We start from the raw sequence: 23,744 nt of genomic DNA on the forward strand, positions 1-23,744 counted from the left end.
ACCCAGCTCTGCACGTTCCGTATCATGGACGGGTCCCTTCACGTCATCCACAACGCATGCTCTAGGACCCCAATGAGGAACAGCGGAAAGGGACCGCCACCCCCTCTGTTCCCTTCAAGCAAGAACAGTGCCACTGGGTGGGTCTGTGACAGGCGGGGCCTCTGCGCTGCCCCCCCCCCCCGGCCACCGGGGATGGTGACCTTGCTGGGTGACTTGCTGGACAGCTGTAGCTGAGCCGTGCCAGGGGCCCTGAGGACGGCCGGGGGCAGGAGGACACGCGCACTCCGCCCTGGCTGACCCCCGGCCCTGGCTGACCCCCCCGGCCCTGGCTGACCCCCCGGCCCTGGCTGACCCTCCGGCCCTGGCTGACCCCCCGGCCCTGGCTGACCCTCCGGCCCTGGCTGACCCCCCGGCCCTGGCTGACCCTCCGGCCCTGGCTGACCCCCCGGCCCTGGCTGACCCTCCGGCCCTGGCTGACCCCCCGGCCCTGGCTGACCCCCCGGCCCTGGCTGACCCCCCGGCCCTGGCTGACCCCCCGGCCCTGGCTGACCCCCCGGCCCTGGCTGACCCTCCGGCCCTGGCTGACCCCCCGGCCCTGGCTGACCCTCCGGCCCTGGCTGACCCCCCGGCCCTGGCTGACCCCCCGGCCCTGGCTGACCCCCCGGCCCTGGCTGACCCCCCGGCCCTGGCTGACCCTCCGGCCCTGGCTGACCCTCCAGCCCTGGCTGACCCCCCGGCCCTGGCTGACCCCCGGCCCTGGCTGACCCTCCAGCCCTGGCTGACCCCCCGGCCCTGGCTGACCCTCCAGCCCTGGCTGACCCCCCAGCCCTGGCTGACCCCCCGGCCCTGGCTGACCCTCCAGCCCTGGCTGACCCTCCAGCCCTGGCTGACCCCCCGGCCCTGGCTGACCCTCCAGCCCTGGCTGATCCTCCAGCCCTGGCTGACCCCCGGCCCTGGCTGACCCTCCGGCCCTGGCTGACCCCCCAGCCCTGGCTGACCCCCCGGCCCTGGCTGACCCTCCAGCCCTGGCTGACCCCCGGCCCTGGCTGACCCTCCGGCCCTGGCTGACCCCCCGGCCCTGGCTGACCCTCCGGCCCTGGCTGACCCCCCGGCCCTGGCTGACCCTCCGGCCCTGGCTGACCCCCCGGCCCTGGCTGACCCTCCGGCCCTGGCTGACCCCCCGGCCCTGGCTGACCCTCCGGCCCTGGCTGACCCCCCGGCCCTGGCTGACCCTCCGGCCCTGGCTGACCCCCCGGCCCTGGCTGACCCCCCGGCCCTGGCTGACCCCCCGGCCCTGGCTGACCCTCCGGCCCTGGCTGACCCCCCGGCCCTGGCTGACCCCCCGGCCCTGGCTGACCCCCCGGCCCTGGCTGACCCCCCGGCCCTGGCTGACCCCCCGGCCCTGGCTGACCCCCCGGCCCTGGCTGACCCCCCGGCCCTGGCTGACCCCCCGGCCCTGGCTGACCCCCCGGCCCTGGCTGACCCTCCGGCCCTGGCTGACCCCCCGGCCCTGGCTGACCCTCCGGCCCTGGCTGACCCCCCGGCCCTGGCTGACCCTCCGGCCCTGGCTGACCCCCCGGCCCTGGCTGACCCCCCGGCCCTGGCTGACCCCCCGGCCCTGGCTGACCCCCCGGCCCTGGCTGACCCTCCGGCCCTGGCTGACCCTCCAGCCCTGGCTGACCCCCCGGCCCTGGCTGACCCCCGGCCCTGGCTGACCCTCCAGCCCTGGCTGACCCCCCGGCCCTGGCTGACCCTCCAGCCCTGGCTGACCCCCCAGCCCTGGCTGACCCCCCGGCCCTGGCTGACCCTCCAGCCCTGGCTGACCCTCCAGCCCTGGCTGACCCCCCGGCCCTGGCTGACCCTCCAGCCCTGGCTGATCCTCCAGCCCTGGCTGACCCCCGGCCCTGGCTGACCCTCCGGCCCTGGCTGACCCCCCAGCCCTGGCTGACCCCCCGGCCCTGGCTGACCCTCCAGCCCTGGCTGACCCCCGGCCCTGGCTGACCCCCGGCCCTGGCTGACCCCCCGGCCCTGGCTGACCCCCCGGCCCTGGCTGACCCCCCAGCCCTGGCTGACCCCCCGGCCCTGGCTGACCCCCCCAGCCCTGGCTGACCCCCGGCCCTGGCTGACCCCCCCCGGCCCTGGCTGACCCCCCAGCCCTGGCTGACCCCCCGGCCCTGGCTGACCCCCGGCCCTGGCTGACCCCCCGGCCCTGGCTGACCCCCCCAGCCCTGGCTGACCCCCCGGCCCTGGCTGACCCCCCCAGCCCTGGCTGACCCCCCAGCCCTGGCTGACCCCCCCGGCCCTGGCTGACCCCCCCGGCCCTGGCTGACCCCCCGGCCCTGGCTGACCCCCCGGCCCTGGCTGACCCCCCCGGCCCTGGCTGACCCCCCCCGGCCCTGGCTGACCCCCCCCGGCCCTGGCTGACCCCCCGGCCCTGGCTGACCCCCCGGCCCTGGCTGACCCCCCGGCCCTGGCTGACCCTCCGGCCCTGGCTGACCCCCCGGCCCTGGCTGACCCTCCGGCCCTGGCTGACCCTCCAGCCCTGGCTGACCCCCCGGCCCTGGCTGACCCCCCAGCCCTGGCTCGTGTCGACGTGCAGCTGACCCAGCTCCCGGCCGATGTGCACACACAGGAGGCCGCTGGGGCTGGGGCTCCGTGGCGGTGCCCCCCGGCCTCTTCCCCAGTGCCAACTAGGCCTGGGACACCCCGCCCCTGGACCCAGGAAGTCCCCCCGCCCAGCGGAGTCCAGGGGCAGCTGGGCTGAGGGCTCTGGGCTGCACCGTCTCCCCGACTGCCCCGGGGAGTGTCCAGTCCTGAGTGGGCGCCGAGACGTCCCTGCGGAGTTAGGACGTCCTGGTGGAAGACACTCAGGAAGGAGACGTCCCCTGCGCTTCCAGGGGGTCAGCGACAGACACGCGGCCGGACAGCTGGTGGAGACCTGGGTGTGGGGGGCGGCGGGGGCTCCTGCTCCGCTGTGGTCACCTCACAGCAGGCCACTCGCTCCACAGAGCAGCGCGTGTCCCCATTCTCCAGCTAGAAGAGCCCAGGCCAGTGGGGACGTGACAGCCCTGTTCCCACCACTGGGACTTGCACCTCCTGGGTCACAGCTGCTCCTAGGGTCTGGGCCTGGGGACAGAGGCCTTCCCCACCAGGCCAGCTGGGCCTTCTACCCTCGCTGGACAAAACCCCGGGGCTCTAGACGCCCTTCTGCAGGATCACGTGGCTTCTCCCAACCCCCAGGACAGGCTTGGAGGGAAGGACTGCCCCCTCCATTTTGGAAGGGGAAACCCGAAACCGGCTTCTCCCCAGGGAGCGGACCACTTCCTTCCCTTCCAAGTGGCCCCTGGGAGCCTCCGCCATCTGTTCCCACTCCCCAGGGGCCACTCTGCTCAGCAGAGCCTCGTCCAGTGGCCTCCCTTCCTTCCGCCCATCCCAGAGAGCACTTGGCAGGCGAGAGGGAGCCGGCCCCACCTGTGAGTCTGCGGAAAGCCCAGACGGAGGCCGGGAGTGGAGGCCGGGAGGGGGGAGGACGCCAGGTGGGACTCAGGCCCATTCAGCTGCAGGGAGGCCTGTGGGGGGCCGAGGAAGAGGGGTCAGAGGGAGCAGGGGAGGTGCTGGCCAGGTACCAAGAGGGACAAGTCACTCCAGGGTGGTCAGCGCTCGTCCCCAGAGGGCAGAAGCTCCTGTCCTCCCGCTCCTCTTCCTCAGGCAGAGCCACCTGGAAGGAGGTCCCCGACGTGGGGCTGGGGGACAGCCCAGGACCCCAGGCTCCCTGCCGTTGGACCTGCCTTCCCTGACCGCCTCCCCTGACCTGCTCCTGCAGCTAAAACCCTCCCCACTTCCAAGTCAGCAAAGGGAGGCCTGGGGCAGCAGAGCCTGGTGCCCACTGCCCGGGGGTGGAGGACAGAGCCTGTATCCTCGGGTGCCCGGGGCAGCAGAGCCTGGATGCCCACTGCCCGGGGGTGGAGGACAGAGCCTGGATCCTCGGGTGCCCAGGGGGAGCAGAGCCTGGATGCCCGGGCTCCCAGGGTCGGGGGGGACAGGGCCACGCTGAAGCAGGACCTGACCAGGCAGGAAGCGTCACCTACCGTCAGCGCAGCCTGACGGTCACTAGCGGACCACACAGAATCGGGGCCGTGCTGTCGGCTCTCCGGGTACCTTCACTCTAACACCAAGAGCCTTCCTCCCCAGCAAGGGACAGTCCAGCTCTGCCCTGGGACGTGGTGGGGTCAGGCAGCTCCTGCATCCTCGCCCGGCAGTGCTCCCGGGGACGCCGTGGAAGACCATGTTCCCACCCAGACTCTGGCCCAGGGAGACCAAAGAGCTGGCTCCAGGAGGAGGGCAGAGCCAGCGTGTCCAGCCCTGGACGGGGACCTGCGAGGACGGGCTGATCCAGGCCACGCTGCGTCGGGTTTCCCCGCGTCGAGGGCTGTCCTGGTTAAACCCCTTCAGTGCAGCTTGACCTTCCGGTCACTCTGACAGTGGCCTCCATGGCCCTGCCCTTAGCCTGGGTGAGAGGTCACCTCCCCCTCGGAACCCAGGATCCGGGGTCTACACTCCTCCTACTCACAGGAAGTGGCTTCAGGCCACGCAGGGCCAAGGGGGGTTTGTGGGGTGGCCGGGTGGACATGGCCAGCCTGTCCCTCCCCAGGGTCCGGGCCGTCTGTGTTCCTACTGCGCTATTCCTAGCGCTCAGCCCCCGCACAGAGTAGGTGCTCCAGGGACGGCGGACAAAGGCAGAGTCCGTCCTCCTCCGGCCACCCCAGGCCAAGGCCACCTAGAAGCAAGCCCAAGGACACCCGGGCCACAAAATCACTGCCCGTGACAAAAGGGACAGTGGGGTCGTGGCTGGGTGAGGGATCCCGCCCGGTGGCCTGGGGCCCTGGAGAGGGAGAGGAGGGCTGAGGTGGGGTCGGAAGGTCTCCCTCGTGGATTAGGGAGAGGCCTCCGCGGCCCCGGAACCTGCCGCCGCCTTCCGCCAGCCACGCGAGGCCCCTCTGGAACCGTGACCCCGAGAAGCGCTGGACACGTTTCTGTGGCTTCAAGCCGCTGAGTTTGTAGCGATTTGTAACCGGACAATAGGACAGAAGCTGTGGAGTCCCACGGTGGCCCTTCACCCGCCACAGGCCAGCTCGCAGCCCACCTCTGTCCACCTTCCCGCCTGGACTAAGCTGAAGGCCCCGCCCCTCTGCAGCCAGCACACGTGTGCCCATGTCCAGCAGGTGGCCACCCTCACGGGTCCCTGTCTGTGTGCCCACAGGAGGTGTGTGCGCCTGCACCTCCAGGTGTGTGTGCAGACCTCTGTGCCTTTTCCTCTGTGCGTGTGTGCACACGTGTCCCTCAGGTCCTGTGGGTGTGGCGGGAAGGCCGGCTTTGCCATGAGCGGATCCGTGGTCCTTGGTCTGCGTGTCCCTGGGAGCGAGCTGCGCTGGGCACGCGTGTTCCCGAGTGCGTGCACATGCCGGGCACCGTGTCCCTCGCAGCCTTAGTGTGCAGGGCCTCTGTGCACACGCCTCGGGGAGCAGGGAAGGCGGGGCCCAGCTGGGGGGCAGGGAGGGGTGCAGAAAGCCCCAACCCACCAGAGGCCCCGCCCACCTGCTGCGCCCAGGGGGGCAGAAGCCCCTCGGCCCTGCAGGACGGCCCGGGCCCTGGCCGGTGCCCTAGCCGCCCAGGGGCCCTGCCGGGAGAGGGGCCCAGTGACAAGGGCCTCGTGGTGGCGGCCTGGGGACACGCGCAGCCCCAGCAGCCTCCTCCTCAAGACTTGGAGGCCTTGACCCAACAGTTCAAAGCTGAGGACGCAGAGCTGGGGCAGGCAGAGGCACAGTGACCCTGGGCACCAAAGGCACCGGCCAGAAAGACAAGCTGCCTGTCACCAAAATGAGGCTCTCGCTCCCAGGACACCACCCAGGGGCGCCCGAGACAGCACCAAGGTGACCCGGCTCCGAGGCCTCCAGATGTCCCCGAGGAATCCAAGGCGAGGCCCAGGGCAGCCCGGACGCCCCAGGGGAGGACGACGCAGGGCCTGAGACCGCAGCCTGCACAGCGGCTCAGTCCCCACTGACACTTGGCCCAGAGACCAGGACGCACCGCGAGCTCCCACGGGCCCCACCAAAACGCAGGGAGGCCCACGCCAGGCTGAGGGCGCCCTGAGGCAGGAGGCAGCCAGTGGCCTCCATCTGGAGCCCCTGACCCCGCCCTGCACCGAGGGGTCTCCGTTTTGAGATTTTGATCTTGTGGCCCCAGGAGTGGGACCCAGGTCCCCCGCAGGCCAGGCCAGGCCACTGTCGCCGAGCTGCACCCCCGCCTCTGTGTTCCGAGGCAGGGTCTCACTAAGCTGCTGAGGCTGGCCGGGAACTTGGGATCCTCTAGCCTCGGCCTCCCGAGTTGCTGGCATCACAGGCCAGTGGCACCTGCCCAGGTCAAGAACTCTGCGGAGCCGCCCCTGGTCTGGAGTGGGAGACGGTGATGGAGGGGTGGTCCCCCTGGGGCTCAGGGCCAAAGGCAGCCCCTTGTCCAGGGGGTGGACGGGCCCCACCCCCCGACTCCCACACCATCTGTCAGTGCCAGGACCTCAGCTTGCTGGTCCATGCAGTGCTGGTGACTGGACCGTCCCAGGGTGACCAGGAATCCTCTGGAGACACAGGCCACGCGGCCGAGGAGCAGCCTGCCTGTCCTTCTCGTGACCTTGAGCCCTGGCCCATCTGGGCACGAGACTCCAGGTCGAGACGAAGGGGTGGCCAGGGCAGAACTCTCCCGAGCGCCTCCAGAGGCCCCGATGGACGAGAGAACCTCGCGGAGGACAGGCAGGCCACACCGACTCGGACGCCTGTCAGGTGTCACTGGTGTTCAAGCCCCTAGGAACTGACGGAGGCGGGCACGGTGGGGCACACCCAGACCCCAGTGACTCAGGAGGCCGAGGCAGGAGGATCGCAAGTTCAAGGCCAGCCTCGGCACATGATCAAGGCCCTGAGCGACTCCCTCAGGTCCCAGAGTTTTAAGAGCCTTGGAAAAGCCCACAGGCCTGCAGGCCTCTCTCGGGGACCTGGGGGTGGCTCCTCACCTCCTCGCAGCAGTGGGACCCGCCCTGCCCAGCACTGGCCTCAGCCCCGCCAGGAGGGCTCCAGGGGACCTGGCCTAGAAGGCCGCCCCAGTGTCTGGGAGGAACAATGGCCCTTTGTCTGCTCTGCCTCGTGGGAAACTGCAGCCTCCCCCACTTAATCTCCTCCTTGGCACTTGTCCCCAAGCAGGGCCCTGACCAGCCACCAGGCCACCAACAGTCCTGAGGCCTGGGATAAGAGCAGGACGCGAGGCACCCCGCGCAGGGGGACCTGGGGGTCACCTCGCCCACCCTGACTCCAGGCAGTCACAGAGGAGGTGGGACAACCAGAGGACCTGCTCCTGAGGTGTCACAGGACCCAGGAAGATGGTGTCCAGTTTCTCCCACTGAAGCCCAGCTCCTGGCACAGACTGGCATGTGTGTCTCCCCTCCCAACGCAAGGGACGGAGCCCAGAGCCTTCCACGCGTCAGACTAGTGCTCTGCCACCGAGCTCCACTCCCGACTTCGTCTTGAGACACGTTCCTTAAGGTGCTGAGGCTAGCCTCCAGCTTCCAATCCTCCTGCCTCAGCCTCCTGAGTGGCCGGGACTTAAACAGCGATGGCCGATAAAGGGCTTTTCCTGCGCTTGCTGAAGGTCCACAAGCTGGGCCTGTCCACAAACTCACAAGGAAACAAAGGCGGTATTCAGGGCGCGGCCCTCGGGCTCCGTGTTCCGGTTGGCTGTTGGGCTGGAGACCTCCCGGCCTCCCTCCCGGGGTCCCGTTTGTCTCAGGCTGGCCACAGAAAGGGCAGTGGGTGGGAGCCCAGCCAGGCCGGCCAGGGGTCCAGCAACGGGGACCTGCCCCAGCTGGGTCTCCTCAACTCCACATGGCCGCCACCGCGTCACCTCACGCACCTGGTGTCAGCAAGACAAGGCCTCGAAGCCCCCAGGGGCCAGGACATCTGACCTCAGGGTAGAGGCAGCTGCCCCACTGCTGGCGACCTCAAGGCCTCCCCAGCTCCACGAAGGGCAGCCACCGAGGACCCTCCTGGGGCTGGGCCCACTGCCCCCAGAGCCAGTAGCCAGGGTTCTCGGAGCTCAGAACGCTGCGCCCACATCACACTGCCCACCTGAGGGACGCGGGGTCCACTGCACACTCGCCCTGCGCCTCGGAGCCAGGGACGGCAGAGGGTCACGGCAGCTCAGCCCAGTTCCCTCAGCAGGGAGGGGGGGAGGGGGGGAGGGAGGGAGGGGGGAGGGAGGGAGGGAGGTCGGTCAGGGAGGGAGGGAGGGAGGTCAGGGAAAGAGGCAGAGCTGGGCTTCCCCCGAGGTCCTGGGTAAGACGCCAGGACACGCACCAACAATCCTCGTCCACCAGGGACACCCCAGGACCCCAGCGGAGGCCGGAAACCACAGATGGGCTCTAAGTCTGACTTATAAATCAAGCACAGACCGGGTGTGGCGGCCCAGCGACTCGGGAGGCTGAGACGGGAGGATCACAAGTTCGAGGCCAGCCGTAGCAAGGTAGTGAGGTCCTGGGTCGAATTAAGAAATAAAGGGGAGGACTGGGGGACACAGCTCCGTGGTGAAGTGCCCCGGTGCAGTCCTCAGTGCCCAAGAGGATCTTTGAGACTAGGCCCGGCTCCTGGAAGATGAACGTGTCAGACTGAAGTAGAACCAGGCAACCATCCACCGCACTGTGTGGACCTGCGGGGCCAGGGGACCGCTCCCGTCCCCAGCGGGACGCGTGAGGTCGCATCCTGCCCATTCAGGACAGGACACAGCTGACGATAAGGAGTTGTTGGTTTCTGGAATTTTCCGCTTTCTATTTTTGGACTGTGGTTGACCACAGGAAAACGAACTGGAAAGTGAGACCACGGAGGGGGGACGGCTGGAAAGTGAGACCACGGAGGGGGGACGGCTGGAAACGGCCGCGAGGGCCAGCCGGGACCTCCCGTGCACGAGCCTGATGACTGCGCGTGAGCCTCTGTTGCCCCGAGGAGGACCGTCACCGTCCCCTTGGCCAAGGAAGGTAGGGGACAGAGCACTAAAGTCAGGCTGAGGGTGGCACACAGGTGTGCGGCAGGGCAAGACTCGAACCCAGGACACCAGCCCCTAAGCCTCCCGGAGCAGCCTCCCGCGCTCCACGCCCAGAAATAAGAACCGGTTCCACCAGAGCCCCCCGGGCAGAGCCCCCCAGGCGAGCCCCAGCCTCCCGAGCCTCCTCTGCACATGGACCTGGGAGGCACATGTGGCGGCCTGCCCTGCAGTGTCCCCACCTCCCGGTGGCCACAGACGCAGACCCCAGGGGCACAGACCGCCGTGATCCTGAGGCAGCAATCCCTAGGGAGCACCAGGCGCCCACCGCACCCAAATTGCTGTGTCCCCCTCCTCACTTGGGCATGGAAGCAGCCGACTGCTCAAAGCATCCCCAGACTTGTCACCACTGGGACAGAACGAGCTTCCCAGGGCCACCACCTTCCAAAGGTCCCAGCGTCCCAGCCAGGCCACCCCTGGACCCCTGCTCCACCGACTGCTTTGAACTGAAGGCACCAGAGCGTCATGGAGGCTGGGCCAGGCTCTCCCTGGACCCCTCATCTGCTGGTCACCAGCGCCCTCCCTGGTGGGTCACCGCGAGGTTAACTTGCGAGGCGGAGTCACACCACACCAGACAAGCTCCGTCCCAAACCGTCCCCACGTCCCCCCAGGAGGGCCCCGTCCTGTCCCCATGTCCCCCCGGGAGCCCCCCGTCCCGTCCCCACGTCCCCCCGGGAGGCCCCCGTCCCCTCCCCACGTCCCCCCGGGAGCCCCCCGTCCCGTCCCCACGTCCCCCCGGGAGGCCCCATCTGCTCTCCCTGCCTCAGGCCCCGTCAGCCACCGAGATGGACCTGAGCTCCCTGCTCACTCCTTTTCCCAAGTCACTCCCTGAGCAGGACCCAGCAGTGGACACCTGTTCATCTCATAGGGAACCCCGAGGTGGACCAGGCTCTCTGCCCTGCAGAGCCCACAGGGAGTGCCCGGCACCCTGTCCCCCTCCTCATTAGGAGGAGACAGGACCCGGCAGGCCAGCTCCAGCCTCAGAGGCCCAGAGCCCCTGCGCTGGACGTGACAGGTCAGTCACCACCACACGAGGGAGGGGTCCTGTCCAGAGGTGGGCGCCAACTCATGGAGGTCACCAGACAAGCCGGGGCGGGAGCTGGGACCAGAATCCACCCAGAGCCTTCATGGCCCCTGGAAGAAGTGCTGTCACCATCTGGGGGGAGGGGAGGGGAGGGGGCCGCACCCTGATGCAGAAAGAGCCAGGTGTTCCCAGGTGTTCCCAGGTGGGGGCTGCTCGGCCCCTCCCCACTGGCTGGCAAGGCCCAGGTGCCCACTTCCACCCCTGGGCGGTCCCTGTCCTCTCCCCCGCAGCCCCAGCTGGGTAGTCCCCGGCCCCAGGCCTCGGGCTTGAGAAATGCTAATGGTGCTGACCCTCTAGCCCACAGTGTCACCCCTCTAGCCCACAGTGTCACCCCTCTAGCCCACAGTGTCACCCCTCTAGCCCACAGTGTCACCTCTCTAGCCCACAGTGTCACCCCTCTAGCCCACAGTGTCACCCCTCTAGCCCACAGTGTCACCCGCCTCCTCTTAGCATTTCTGATGAGGGGCTGGGGACAATAGTTCCCTGGGAGGGGACGCTCCCTCTGCCCCGCGGACCCCGTCCCAGTCTTCCTGCACAAAGCCTTTATGTTTTCACAGATGAATCTGCGATAAAGAGGGAAGAGGGACTGGGGACCTGGGGTGGTCCCAGGCCGCGGCTGCCCACTGTCCGGGGGGCCTGGGAGCGCCAGAGGGAGGGCTTCGCTGGGAGCCGAGAGGACAGGGTCCCATGCCCTCGCCGGCCGGGGGAGGGCAGACCACAGGCCCGCGTGGGCCGGCAGCCCCGTCCGCCTTCTCAAGAGTGATGTCCAAGGGGCGAGTGGTGGACGTGAAGTCTGGACATGTGGGGGACAGGTGGGAAGCGTGGTCTCGACAGCTCCTGGGCCTCGGTCTGGTGCTCAAAACCACACCACAGCTGCACTTCTCTGAGCTTCAGTCCAAGATGGCGCCGCCCCGCTGCAGGGGGTCACCCAACTGGGAGCCCCCAGAGCCCAGCAGCCCTCAGAAGACACTGCAGGCTTCACACACCCGGCCCCAGGCCAGCCGTCCTCGGACCTCCACCTGGGACCCCAGGACAGACGTCACCTGGAAGTCCCCGAGCTGAGGCAGAGAGCCGTGAGCAGGTGGCCACTGGGGACAGCCCAGGACCTCACGGGCACCCACCCGCAGACCAGTTCTGGGGCCCAGGTCGGTGCCAGGCAGGAGAACCCTCCCCACACACAGAAGGTTCTAGTTCCTCATGTTGGATGCCAGCGTCTCCAACAGTCGATGGCCGACACCCAGGGGCCGCCACCCCCCACAGGAGGCGTGGACAGTCTGCGTTTTCCCAAAAAGCCCTGGAAGTTTGGTTGACCACCCACTACAGACAGATAGCCAGGCTTGTCAGCAAGCGGGAAGGGGCACAGCCAATGAGAAGCCTCAGAGCCCCATGTCACCGCGGCTGGGGACCCTCTGCCTTCCTGCACCACCAACGCAGCTTTTAAAAACTTAGTTGAGGGCCAGGGACTCACTCCGCAGGAGAGCTCTGCCGAGCATGTGGCACCCTGCGTTCCACACAAAAAGAAAAAGTGACCGTTTTTTAGAGCCTTTAGTTTTTACAGCCAAACTGAGCAGAAGTCGAGATCACGCACCCCCCTGTACCCTCCCCCCAAACCCCTCCCTGACCCACACCTCCCAGAGGGGCCGACTGTCGTCATCAGTGACCGCACGGTGGTGGGCGTCTCAAAATAAAAAGGGCCAGGGATGTAGCCGGGTGCACAAGGCCCTGGTTCAGTACTGCAAACTATTAAAATCAAAAAGCCCTGGGCTGGGGATGCGGCTCAAGCGGTAGCGCGCTCGCCTGGCATGCGTGCGGCCCGGGTTCGATCCTCAGCACCACATACAAACAAAGATGTTGTGTCCGCCAAAAACTAAAATAAATAAATAAATATTAAAAATTCTCTCTGTCTCTCTCTCACCTCTCTCTTAAAAAAAAAAAAAAGTGGACACAAGAACATGGCGGGCACTTCCACGTGGAAGGACATCGGGAGCCCTGGGGAGCCCCCAGGGAGTCGGCCCACATTCCGCCAGACCCAGCGCCCGGCACCTTTCCATTACACAAGAGCCAGTGGCCAGGTCTTGTGCTTCCAGCCCTGACCGCCTCTTCGTCCAGAGGCCTTGGTGTGAACGTCCCACCCCACAGACCTGCAGATCTGACCCCGTCTGTCCTTGGAGCAGCCTGACCCCCTGCTGAGGCTTCCTGTCCCCCTGCTGGACCCTCCAAGGCACCTCCGACAGCCCGTCTTCTCTGGTCCTCACCTGCTGAGCACCAGTCCCTGGGAGACTCTGGGTCAACAGATTGGAAACTCTGAGGGCTGTGGCCTCCCCTTGGCCTCCCCACTGTCAAGGTGGCCTCCCAGATGCCCCGGAGCACCCTCCCGTAAGGCCATGTGGCACGGGCCAAGCACGTCCAGGATGACCAAGCCTGGAGGCCCCGTCCACCTCCCCCCGCAGGGGCCCCTGCAGGCATATCCAGTGCCCACCGGAGGCAGGGCCCAGCTGACCCTGGAGGGCCCCAACTGCACCTGGACTGTTGGTGGGCTCCCTGGTTCCCACCTCCCTCTTCCCACTGGGTCCCCGGCTTAGCACCCCGACGTCGCCCAAGGAAACGGGTGTTAGCCGTCTGGGCTGGGCCTTGCGAGCGAGCGCTTTACACACCAGGTTTCTCAGTCTGGGCGCTGTGAGACCTCAGGGTTCTGTTGTGGGGGCTGCTCTGCACGTAGGAAGGTTCAGCAGCTTCTCCGGCCTTACCACTGCGTCCCAGCACGTAGCCCAGTTGTGACAATCAAAACTGCATATCCAGGAGGACCAAATGTCCCTCAGGTGGGGGTCAGCTATCCAGGCTAGAACCGCTGATACGTTGATATTGACTCATTCACACCTCGTGACCAGTTTGGAAGTAGGTAGTCCTGATTTTCCTCACTTTACAGAGGAGGAAACTGGGGCTCAGAGAGGTTGACTAATGGACCCAAGATCACACAGCCAGCATTCCAACCTTGGGAGTCTGGCTCCTCACACACTGCCTGCTGGGCATGCACCAGGAGTGGGGGCTGGTCCCCGAGCCTTGCAGAGGACAAAGTCTGAAGCTGGCCAGCTAGAGGTGGCTCGGGGGAAGAGCCGACTTAGGAAATAGAGGGGCCAGAATCTGTTGGGCCGGGAGGGCACAGTGGAGCCCGATGGGGGGCCACCTTCTGCAGACTTGGGCCTGGACGGACGTTCACCTCAGTTTCACCGAGACGCGTCCACACCTCAGAGAGGCTTCCGTCAGAGCCATCTGCCCGGGAGGTTCTCTCACCTGCCCCAAGATGCCCCGTGTCCCCTGGCTGGTCAGGTGCTGTCCACCTGCAGCCCCGAGGACCGAGGACCGAGCCTGGGCCTGGGGTGGCTCAAGGCGCTGGGCTCTGGGTCTGTCCTTTGCTCCTGTAGGCCCTGCCGGCCAGCCCGGGCCCCTCCCAGCTGGGCTCCCTGGGAGCTGGCCGGCCCTGAGGTGCCCCTGGTCACACCCTGCAGAGCTGCCTCCCCCACGGCCCCCCTCTGCCCATCCTGGCTCAGGCTCCTGGACACGGGTGGGACCAGGCGTCCCCAGAGGCTTGATCACCTGCAGGCGCCAACGCCATCCATGCAGGAGGCACGCGTCCAGCCCACGGTCTGCAACGAGGCCAGGCCAGAAAGGCAGGGACCGTGCCCTGTGGGCCACCAACCTGCTCCTGGAAGAGAACATTAAGGACCCAGGGGACCAGGGGACTGAGGGACAAGAGGTGACACCAGCTACGCAGGCTCTCACGGGGGCAGAAGTGCCCTCTACTCCTGGCCCGGCCTTCGTCCCCGCCTTGGATGCTGGCCCCACTTCCTGGTAGCTCCACCGGTGACCTGGGCGTCTGCGGCCCTCCTCCCTCTCCACCAAGTCCAGCAGGCTGGCCCGTCCTCAGGGCCCCACAGCCACGCAGGCCTCCTGCCCTCTGCCCACCCGCCCGTCCTGCCCTCCCTCCCTCCCTGGCTCCGTCCACCCATCCATTGCCCACCCCCCTGTCCAGTCGCACATCTCTACCACCGTGGCCACTGTCCCAGGCAGCACCACCTCCTCTCTGATCTGGACAGCTGCAGCCCCTCCCACGGACCTGACCCCGGGGACTGAAGAGGGTGGGGCAGGAGGGTCACAAGTCCAAGGCCAGTCTCAGAAACTGACCGAGATGCAGTGGGCTGGGGATGTGGGAGGGCACCCTGGGTTCACCCCGCAGGACACACGCCGGGCCCCACTGCTCCCAGCTTGGCTCCCGAGCCGCCCGTCTCCCACATGCCCCACCAAGTCCCCGCCCGGCCGCACCCCGGGACTCTCGCCCTCCAGCCAAGGAGGACAGCTCTGCTGGCCCAGGCCCATCCCCTGCTGCCTGTGTCCCGGGTGACACAGGCCTGGGCGCAAGCCTGCTCCCCAGGGGGCCCACCGAGTCCGGAGGAGGCCCCCACCTGTCCGGCTGGCACCTCTCCGGGCCCTTGTCAAAGCTGTCATTAGGGCTGGGGACGCGGCTCCGTGGTGAGGGCTGGGCTGCATGCTCTCGGCCCTGGGTTCAATCCCAGCACAAAAACAAGTAAAATAAAAACGTGTTCGATGCCCCTCCAGCCTCTGGGACAGAACCTGGCCCCACGGAGACGAGAAGGGTCGAAAGTGGACGAGTGACCCGGGCCCCAGCCCTGCGCCTCACGGTCTCCCTGACAGCCCCCCGGGGACTCACGGCTGGTCAGCGCAGCCTGTCCAATCCTCTTCCCGCTTCCCTTCAGCGTCTGACCGTGCAGCCCCTGGGCACCAAATGGACAATCGAAGCACCTCCAACTCCCGGGTGTGCACAGGTCCAGCCTCTGCTTGGTGGGGACGCCTGGACCTGCCAAGACCCCTCGGACAGGGACGTGTCCCAAGAGCAATCTGCCCGAACCAGGTCTATGCCCCTCCATTCTCAAGCCCTGAAGAAGCGCATTTTAATTCTATAAAAAGTTTCAGGACAACAAAGGCCATTTCATGATGGATCCCTGGTGGATACAGCGAGGAGCGGAGCCCATGGTGTGGGGTAAGTCCACCTTCACCGTCCTCTTGCTGACTTGTAAGGGGAGATGGGGAAGGGACTGAAACCAGGGTCATCTCTGCAGCCAGGAGACAAACCAAGACTCAGGTCACCTTCTGCAGGTGTCCATCTGGTGAGGGATCATTCACTTAGCCCACTGCCCACTGCCCACTGCGCCGGGCAGTATCAGATGCTTAAATACCAGGAGCCCACCAGCAGCCTGCCCTGTCCAGCCGCAGCCACATGGGGCTTCTTGAGCCTTTGAAATATTGCCAGGGCCAGGGCCAGGGCCACCGGTCATCTCACCTTGACCTCTATGGAAGCTGCAGGCACAATCAGCTGTGGGAAAACCAAACTGTTCAGAACAACCCGGAACCGTCCAAACTGGATCGGGGACACCTAAAGGCAGAGGGATCCCACAGTGTGATAGGCCTTCAGATGGGCTTCAGGATGGAAGGTGAGTGGACCCCAAAGGGCTTCAGGATGGAAGGCGAGTGGACCCCAAAGGGCTTCAGGATGGAAGGCGAGTGGGCCCCAAAGGGCAGACGGTCTCCCAGGTCCTCCTTGTGATCACATCCCGCGGCAGTTTGGCTGACCTCAGGTTAAACACCTCCTAAAAACCAATTTCCAGCCATTCAGGGCGGAGGCAGGGGGATCAGAAGTCCCAGTCCAGCCTGGGCAAGGGGCCAGGGCTGCACCTCGCAGCGACAGAGCCCCCGGGTTAAACCGCTGCGCCCAGTAAATGGGTCAACTTCTTCCTTTCACGGTCTTCAAGACCAGGAAAGGGGCTGGGGCTGCGGCTCAGGGGCACAGCCCGCCTACAACCCACCCCCTGGCCCCAGACCACAGCAGTAAATAGACCCCGGGCAGCTTGGCCCGCAGCCTGGCCCCGTGGAGGAGACCCTCGGCCCCACGGAGGAGACCCTCGGGCGCTGGGCACACCCCACGGAGGAGACCCTGGGGCGCTGGGCACACCCCACGGAGGAGACCCTCGGCCCCACGGAGGAGACCCTCGGGCGCTGGGCACACCCCACGGAGGAGACCCTCGGGCGCTGGGCACACCCCACGGAGGAGACCCTCGGGCGCTGGGCACACCCTGCGCCCCTCTGCCCCTTGCGCCCCTCTGCCCAGCGCCAGGCTGGAGAGGGGGTCCCCACCGCGCCCCAGTCCATGGAGGATGCAGGATGGAGGCTCCACCGTGAGCTCTGACCCCAACACCCGCCTCCTGCGGGAGGTAAAAGGGCAAAGCTCCAGCCAATCAGAAGCGCCCAGCGCAGTGGAGCCAGGGTCTGACCAGCGAGGGGGTCCCTCCTGCTCCTGGAGAAGGGAGCCGCTTCCCGTCCCTACCAAGGGGACGGGGCAGAGGGCCACTCGTGCGGTGAGGGTTTTCTAAAACTGCAACATGAAGAACATAAAATTGACCCTTGGCCATGATAAAGGGTCCTGGCTATGTGCCCCCAGGCCACCAGCCACTTCTGGGCTCACCTCTGTTCCCACCCCTGGGGGGGGGGGGCGGACGGCGGGGGGGGGGTGGCACCCACAGAGGCGGGGGTCTCCCAAACTGCAGGCCAAAGTCCTCAGAGAATGGGGGTGAGGAGCTGGAGGCCCGGGGTCTGCTGGCAACCTCCCCAGGCCCCCAGGACTTCCCCACCTCCAGCTCTCCCCCCCCTAGGACTTCCCTCACCTCCAGCACTCCCCCCCCAGGACTTCCCCACCTCCAGCACTCCCCCCCAGGACTTCCCCACCTCCAGCACTCCCCCCCCAGGACTTCCCCACCTCCAGCACTCCCCCCCCAGGACTTCCCTCACCTCCAGCACTCCCCCCCCCAGGACTTCCCCACCTCCAGCACTCCCCCCCCTAGGACTTCCCTCACCTCCAGCACTCCCCCCCCCAGGACTTCCCCACCTCCAGCACTCCCCCCCCAGGACTTCCCTCACCTCCAGCACTTCCCCCCCAGGACTTCCCCACCTCCAGCACTCCCCCCCCAGGACTTCCCTCACCTCCAGCTCTCCCCCCCAGGACTTCCCCACCTCCAGCACTCCCCCGACAGGACTTCCCTCACCTCCAGCACTCCCCCCCCAGGACTTCCCTCACCTCCAGCACTCCCCCCCCAGGACTTCCCCACCTCCAGCACTCCCCCCCCAGGACTTCCCTCACCTCCAGCACTCCCCCCCCCAGGACTTCCCTCACCTCCAGCTCTCCCCCCCAGGACTTCCCCACCTCCAGCACTCCCCCCCAGGACTTCCCCACCTCCAGCACTCCCCCCACAGGACTTCCCTCACCTCCAGCACTCCACCCCAGGACTTCCCTCACCTCCAGCACTCCCCCCCCAGGACTTCCCTCACCTCCAGCACTCCCCCCCAGGACTTCCCCACCTCCAGCACTCCCCCCCAGGACTTCCCTCACCTCCAGCACTCCCCCCCAGGACTTCCATAACCTCCAGCACTCCCCCCCAGGACTTCCCTCACCTCCAGCACTCCCCCCCCCAGGACTTCCCTCACCTCCAGCACTCCCCCCCAGGACTTCCCCACCTCCAGCACTCCCCCCACAGGACTTCCCTCACCTCCAGCTCTCCCCCCCCAGGACTTCCCCACCTCCAGCACTCCCCCCCCAGGACTTCCCCACCTCCAGCACTCCCCCCCAGGACTTCCCTCACCTCCAGCACTCCCCCCCCAGGACTTCCCTCACCTCCAGCACTCCCCCCAGGACTTCCCTCACCTCCAGCACTCCCCCCCCAGGACTTCCCCACCTCCAGCACTCCCCCCCCAGGACTTCCCCACCTCCAGCACTCCCCCCACAGGACTTCCCTCACCTCCAGCTCTCCCCCCCCAGGACTTCCCCACCTCCAGCACTCCCCCCACAGGACTTCCCTCACCTCCAGCACTCCCCCCCCCAGGACTTCCCTCACCTCCAGCACTCCCCCCCAGGACTTCCCTCACCTCCAGCACTCCCCCCCCCAGGACTTCCCTCACCTCCAGCACTCCCCCCCAGGACTTCCCCACCTCCAGCACTCCCCCCACAGGACTTCCCTCACCTCCAGCACTCCCCCCCAGGACTTCCCTCACCTCCAGCACTCCCCACCCCAGGACTTCCCTCACCTCCAGCACTCCCCCCCAGGACTTCCCCACCTCCAGCACTCCCCCCACAGGACTTCCCTCACCTCCAGCTCTCCCCCCCCAGGACTTCCCCACCTCCAGCACTCCCCCCACAGGACTTCCCTCACCTCCAGCACTCCCCCCCAGGACTTCCCTCACCTCCAGCACTCCCCCCCCCAGGACTTCCCTCACCTCCAGCTCTCCCCCCACAGGACTTCCCTCACCTCCAGCACTCCCCCCCCAGGACTTCCCCACCTCCAGCTCTCCCCCCCCAGGACTTCCCTCACCTCCAGCACTCCCCCCCCCAGGACTTCCCTCACCTCCAGCAATCCCCCCCAGGACTTCCCTCACCTCCAGCTCTCCCCCCCAGGACTTCCCCACCTCCAGCACTCCCCCCCAGGACTTCCCCACCTCCAGCACTCCCCCCACAGGACTTCCCTCACCTCCAGCACTCCCCCCCAGGACTTCCCCACCTCCAGCACTCCCCCCACAGGACTTCCCTCACCTCCAGCACTCCCCCCCAGGACTTCCCCACCTCCAGCACTCCCCCCACAGGACTTCCCTCACCTCCAGCACTCCCCCCCAGGACTTCCCTCACCTCCAGCACTCCCCCCCCCCAGGACTTCCCCACCTCCAGCACTCCCCCCCCAGGACTTCCCTCACCTCCAGCACTCCCCCACCCAGGACTTCCCTCACCTCCAGCTCTCCCCCCCAGGACTTCCCCACCTCCAGCACTCCCCCCCAGGACTTCCCTCACCTCCAGCACTCCCCCCCCCAGGACTTCCCTCACCTCCAGCACTCCCCCCCAGGACTTCCCCACCTCCAGCACTCCCCCCCCCAGGACTTCCCTCACCTCCAGCTCTCCCCCCCCAGGATTTCCCTCACCTCCAGCACTCCCCCCCAGGACTTCCCTCACCTCCAGCACTCCCCCCCCAGGACTTCCCCACCTCCAGCACTCCCCCCCAGGACTTCCCTCACCTCCAGCACTCCCCCCCCCAGGACTTCCCTCACCTCCAGCAATCCCCCCCAGGACTTCCCTCACCTCCAGCACTCCCCCCCAGGACTTCCCCACCTCCAGCTCTCCCCCCCCAGGACTTCCCCACCTTCAGCACTTCCCCCCCAGGACTTCCCTCACCTCCAGCACTCCCCCCCAGGACTTCCCTCACCTCCAGCACTCCCCCCCCAGGACTTCCCCACCTCCAGCACTCCCCCCCAGGACTTCCCTCACCTCCAGCTCTCCCCCCCCAGGACTTCCCCACCTCCAGCACTCCCCCCCAGGACTTCCCTCACCTCCAGCACTCCCCCCCCCAGGACTTCCCTCACCTCCAGCAATCCCCCCCAGGACTTCCCTCACCTCCAGCACTCCCCCCCAGGACTTCCCCACCTCCAGCTCTCCCCCCCCAGGACTTCCCCACCTCCAGCACTCCCCCCCCCAGGACTTCCCTCACCTCCAGCTCTCCCCCCCCAGGATTTCCCTCACCTCCAGCACTCCCCCCCAGGACTTCCCTCACCTCCAGCACTCCCCCCCCAGGACTTCCCCACCTCCAGCACTCCCCCCCAGGACTTCCCTCACCTCCAGCACTCCCCCCCAGGACTTCCCTCACCTCCAGCACTCCCCCCCCAGGACTTCCCTCACCTCCAGCACTCCCCCCCAGGACTTCCCTCACCTCCAGCACTCCCCCCCCCAGGACTTCCCTCACCTCCAGCAATCCCCCCCAGGACTTCCCTCACCTCCAGCACTCCCCCCAGGACTTCCCCACCTCCAGCACTTCCCCCCCAGGACTTCCCCACCTCCAGCTCTCCCCCCCCAGGACTTCCCTCACCTCCAGCTCTCCCCCCCCAGGACTTCCCCACCTCCAGCACTCCCCCCCAGGACTTCCCTCACCTCCAGCTCTCCCCCCCCAGGACTTCCCCACCTCCAGCACTCCCCCCCCCAGGACTTCCCTCACCTCCAGCTCTCCCCCCCCAGGATTTCCCTCACCTCCAGCACTCCCCCCCAGGACTTCCCTCACCTCCAGCACTCCCCCCCAGGACTTCCCCACCTCCAGCACTCCCCCCCAGGACTTCCCTCACCTCCAGCACTCCCCCCCCCAGGACTTCCCTCACCTCCAGCAATCCCCCCCAGGACTTCCCTCACCTCCAGCACTCCCCCCCAGGACTTCCCCACCTCCAGCTCTCCCCCCCCAGGACTTCCCCACCTTCAGCACTTCCCCCCCAGGACTTCCCTCACCTCCAGCACTCCCCCCAGGACTTCCCTCACCTCCAGCACTCCCCCCCAGGACTTCCCCACCTTCAGCACTTCCCCCCCAGGACTTCCCTCACCTCCAGCACTCCCCCCCCCCAGGACTTCCCTCACCTCCAGCACTCCCCCCCAGGACTTCCCCACCTTCAGCACTTCCCCCCCAGGACTTCCCCACCTCCAGCTCTCCCCCCCCAGGACTTCCTCACCTCCAGCACTCCCCCCCCAGGACTTCCCTCACCTCCAGCACTCCCCCCCAGGACTTCCCCACTTCCAGCTCTCCCCCCCCCAGGACTTCCCTCACCTCCAGCACTCCCCCCCCCCAGGACTTCCCCACCTCCAGCTCTCCCCCCCCAGGACTTCCCTCACCTCCAGCACTCCCCCCCCAGGACTTCCCTCACCTCCAGCACTCCCCCCCAGGACTTCCCTCACCTCCAGCACTCCCCCACCCAGGACTTCCATAACCTCCAGCACTCCCCCCCAGGACTTCCCTCACCTCCAGCACTCCCCCCCCAGGACTTCCCTCACATCCAGCACTCCCCCCCAGGACTTCTCCACCTCCAGCTCTCCCCCCCCAGGACTTCCCCACCTTCAGCACTTCCCCCCCAGGACTTCCCTCCCCACCTCCAGCTCTCCCCCCCCCAGGACTTCCCCACCTCCAGCACTCCCCCCCCAGGACTTCCCCACCTCCAGCACTCCCCGCCCAGGACTTCCCTCACCTCCAGCACTCCCACCCCAGGATTTCCCTCACTTCCAGCACTCCCCCCCAGGACTTCCCCACCTCCAGCTCTCCCCCCCCAGGACTTCCCTCACCTCCAGCACTTCCCCCCCAGGACTTCCCCACCTCCAGCTCTCCCCCCCCCAGGATTTCCCTCACCTCCAGCACTCCCCCCCCAGGACTTCCCCACCTCCAGCACTCCCCCCCCCAGGACTTCCCTCACCTCCAGCACTCCCCCCCCCAGGATTTCCCTCACCTCCAGCACTCCCCCCCCAGGACTTCCCCACCTCCAGCTCTCCCCCCCCCAGGACTTCCCTCACCTCCAGCACTTCCCCCCCAGGACTTCCCCACCTACAGCTCTCCCCCCCCCAGGACTTCCCTCACCTCCAGCACTCCCCCCCCAGGATTTCCCTCACCTCCAGCACTCCCCCCCCCAGGACTTCCCCACCTCCAGCACTCCCCCCCAGGACTTCCCTCACCTCCAGCACTTCCCCCCCAGGACGTCCCCACCTTCAGCTCTCCCCCCCCCAGGACTTCCCTCACCTCCAGCACTTCCCCCCCAGGACTTCCCTCACCTCCAGCACTCCCCCCCCAGGACTTCCCTCACCTCCAGCACTCCCCCCCAGGATTTCCCTCACCTCCAGCACTCCCCCCCCAGGACTTCCCCACCTCCAGCTCTCCCCCCCCAGGACTTCCCTCACCTCCAGCACTTCCCCCCCAGGACTTCCCTCACCTCCAGCACTCCCCCCAGGACTTCCCTCACCTCCAGCACTCCCCCCCAGGACTTCCCCACCTTCAGCACTTCCCCCCCAGGACTTCCCTCACCTCCAGCACTCCCCCCAGGACTTCCCCACCTCCAGCACTTCCCCCCCAGGACTTCCCCACCTCCAGCTCTCCCCCCCCAGGACTTCCCTCACCTCCAGCTCTCCCCCCCAGGACTTCCCCACCTCCAGCACTCCCCCCAGGACTTCCCTCACCTCCAGCTCTCCCCCCCCAGGACTTCCCCACCTCCAGCACTCCCCCCCCAGGACTTCCCTCACCTCCAGCTCTCCCCCCCCAGGATTTCCCTCACCTCCAGCACTCCCCCCCAGGACTTCCCTCACCTCCAGCACTCCCCCCCAGGACTTCCCCACCTCCAGCACTCCCCCCCAGGACTTCCCTCACCTCCAGCACTCCCCCCCCCAGGACTTCCCTCACCTCCAGCAATCCCCCCCAGGACTTCCCTCACCTCCAGCACTCCCCCCCAGGACTTCCCCACCTCCAGCTCTCCCCCCCCAGGACTTCCCCACCTTCAGCACTTCCCCCCCAGGACTTCCCTCACCTCCAGCACTCCCCCCCAGGACTTCCCTCACCTCCAGCACTCCCCCCCAGGACTTCCCCACCTTCAGCACTTCCCCCCCAGGACTTCCCTCACCTCCAGCACTCCCCCCCCCCAGGACTTCCCTCACCTCCAGCACTCCCCCCCAGGACTTCCCCACCTTCAGCACTTCCCCCCCAGGACTTCCCCACCTCCAGCTCTCCCCCCCCAGGACTTCCCTCACCTCCAGCACTCCCCCCCCAGGACTTCCCTCACCTCCAGCACTCCCCCCCAGGACTTCCCCACTTCCAGCTCTCCCCCCCCCAGGACTTCCCTCACCTCCAGCACTCCCCCCCCCCCAGGACTTCCCCACCTCCAGCTCTCCCCCCCCAGGACTTCCCTCACCTCCAGCACTCCCCCCCCAGGACTTCCCTCACCTCCAGCACTCCCCCCCAGGACTTCCCTCACCTCCAGCACTCCCCCACCCAGGACTTCCATAACCTCCAGCACTCCCCCCCAGGACTTCCCTCACCTCCAGCACTCCCCCCCCAGGACTTCCCTCACATCCAGCACTCCCCCCCCAGGACTTCTCCACCTCCAGCTCTCCCCCCCCAGGACTTCCCCACCTTCAGCACTTCCCCCCCAGGACTTCCCCACCTCCAGCTCTCCCCCCCCAGGACTTCCCCACCTCCAGCACTCCCCCCCCAGGACTTCCCCACCTCCAGCACTCCCCGCCCAGGACTTCCCTCACCTCCAGCACTCCCACCCCAGGATTTCCCTCACTTCCAGCACTCCCCCCCCAGGACTTCCCCACCTCCAGCTCTCCCCCCCCCAGGACTTCCCTCACCTCCAGCACTTCCCCCCCAGGACTTCCCCACCTCCAGCTCTCCCCCCCCCCAGGATTTCCCTCACCTCCAGCACTCCCCCCCCAGGACTTCCCCACCTCCAGCACTCCCCCCCCCAGGACTTCCCTCACCTCCAGCACTCCCCCCCCCAGGATTTCCCTCACCTCCAGCACTCCCCCCCCCAGGACTTCCCCACCTCCAGCTCTCCCCCCCCCAGGACTTCCCTCACCTCCAGCACTTCCCCCCCAGGACTTCCCCACCTACAGCTCTCCCCCCCCCAG

General features: G+C 67.6%; 1 pseudogene; it reads right to left on the reverse strand.

Annotated features, from left to right (window-relative positions):
- Positions 1–962: 962 nt before the first annotated feature.
- Positions 963–15,668, reverse strand: LOC143640068 (uncharacterized; annotated as a pseudogene).
- Between the last annotated feature and the right edge of the window lie 8,076 nt (positions 15,669–23,744).

The sequence above is a fragment of the Callospermophilus lateralis genome, unplaced genomic scaffold, assembly GCF_048772815.1.
Source record: "Callospermophilus lateralis isolate mCalLat2 unplaced genomic scaffold, mCalLat2.hap1 Scaffold_11156, whole genome shotgun sequence".
NCBI classification, from domain to species: Eukaryota; Metazoa; Chordata; class Mammalia; order Rodentia; family Sciuridae; genus Callospermophilus; species Callospermophilus lateralis.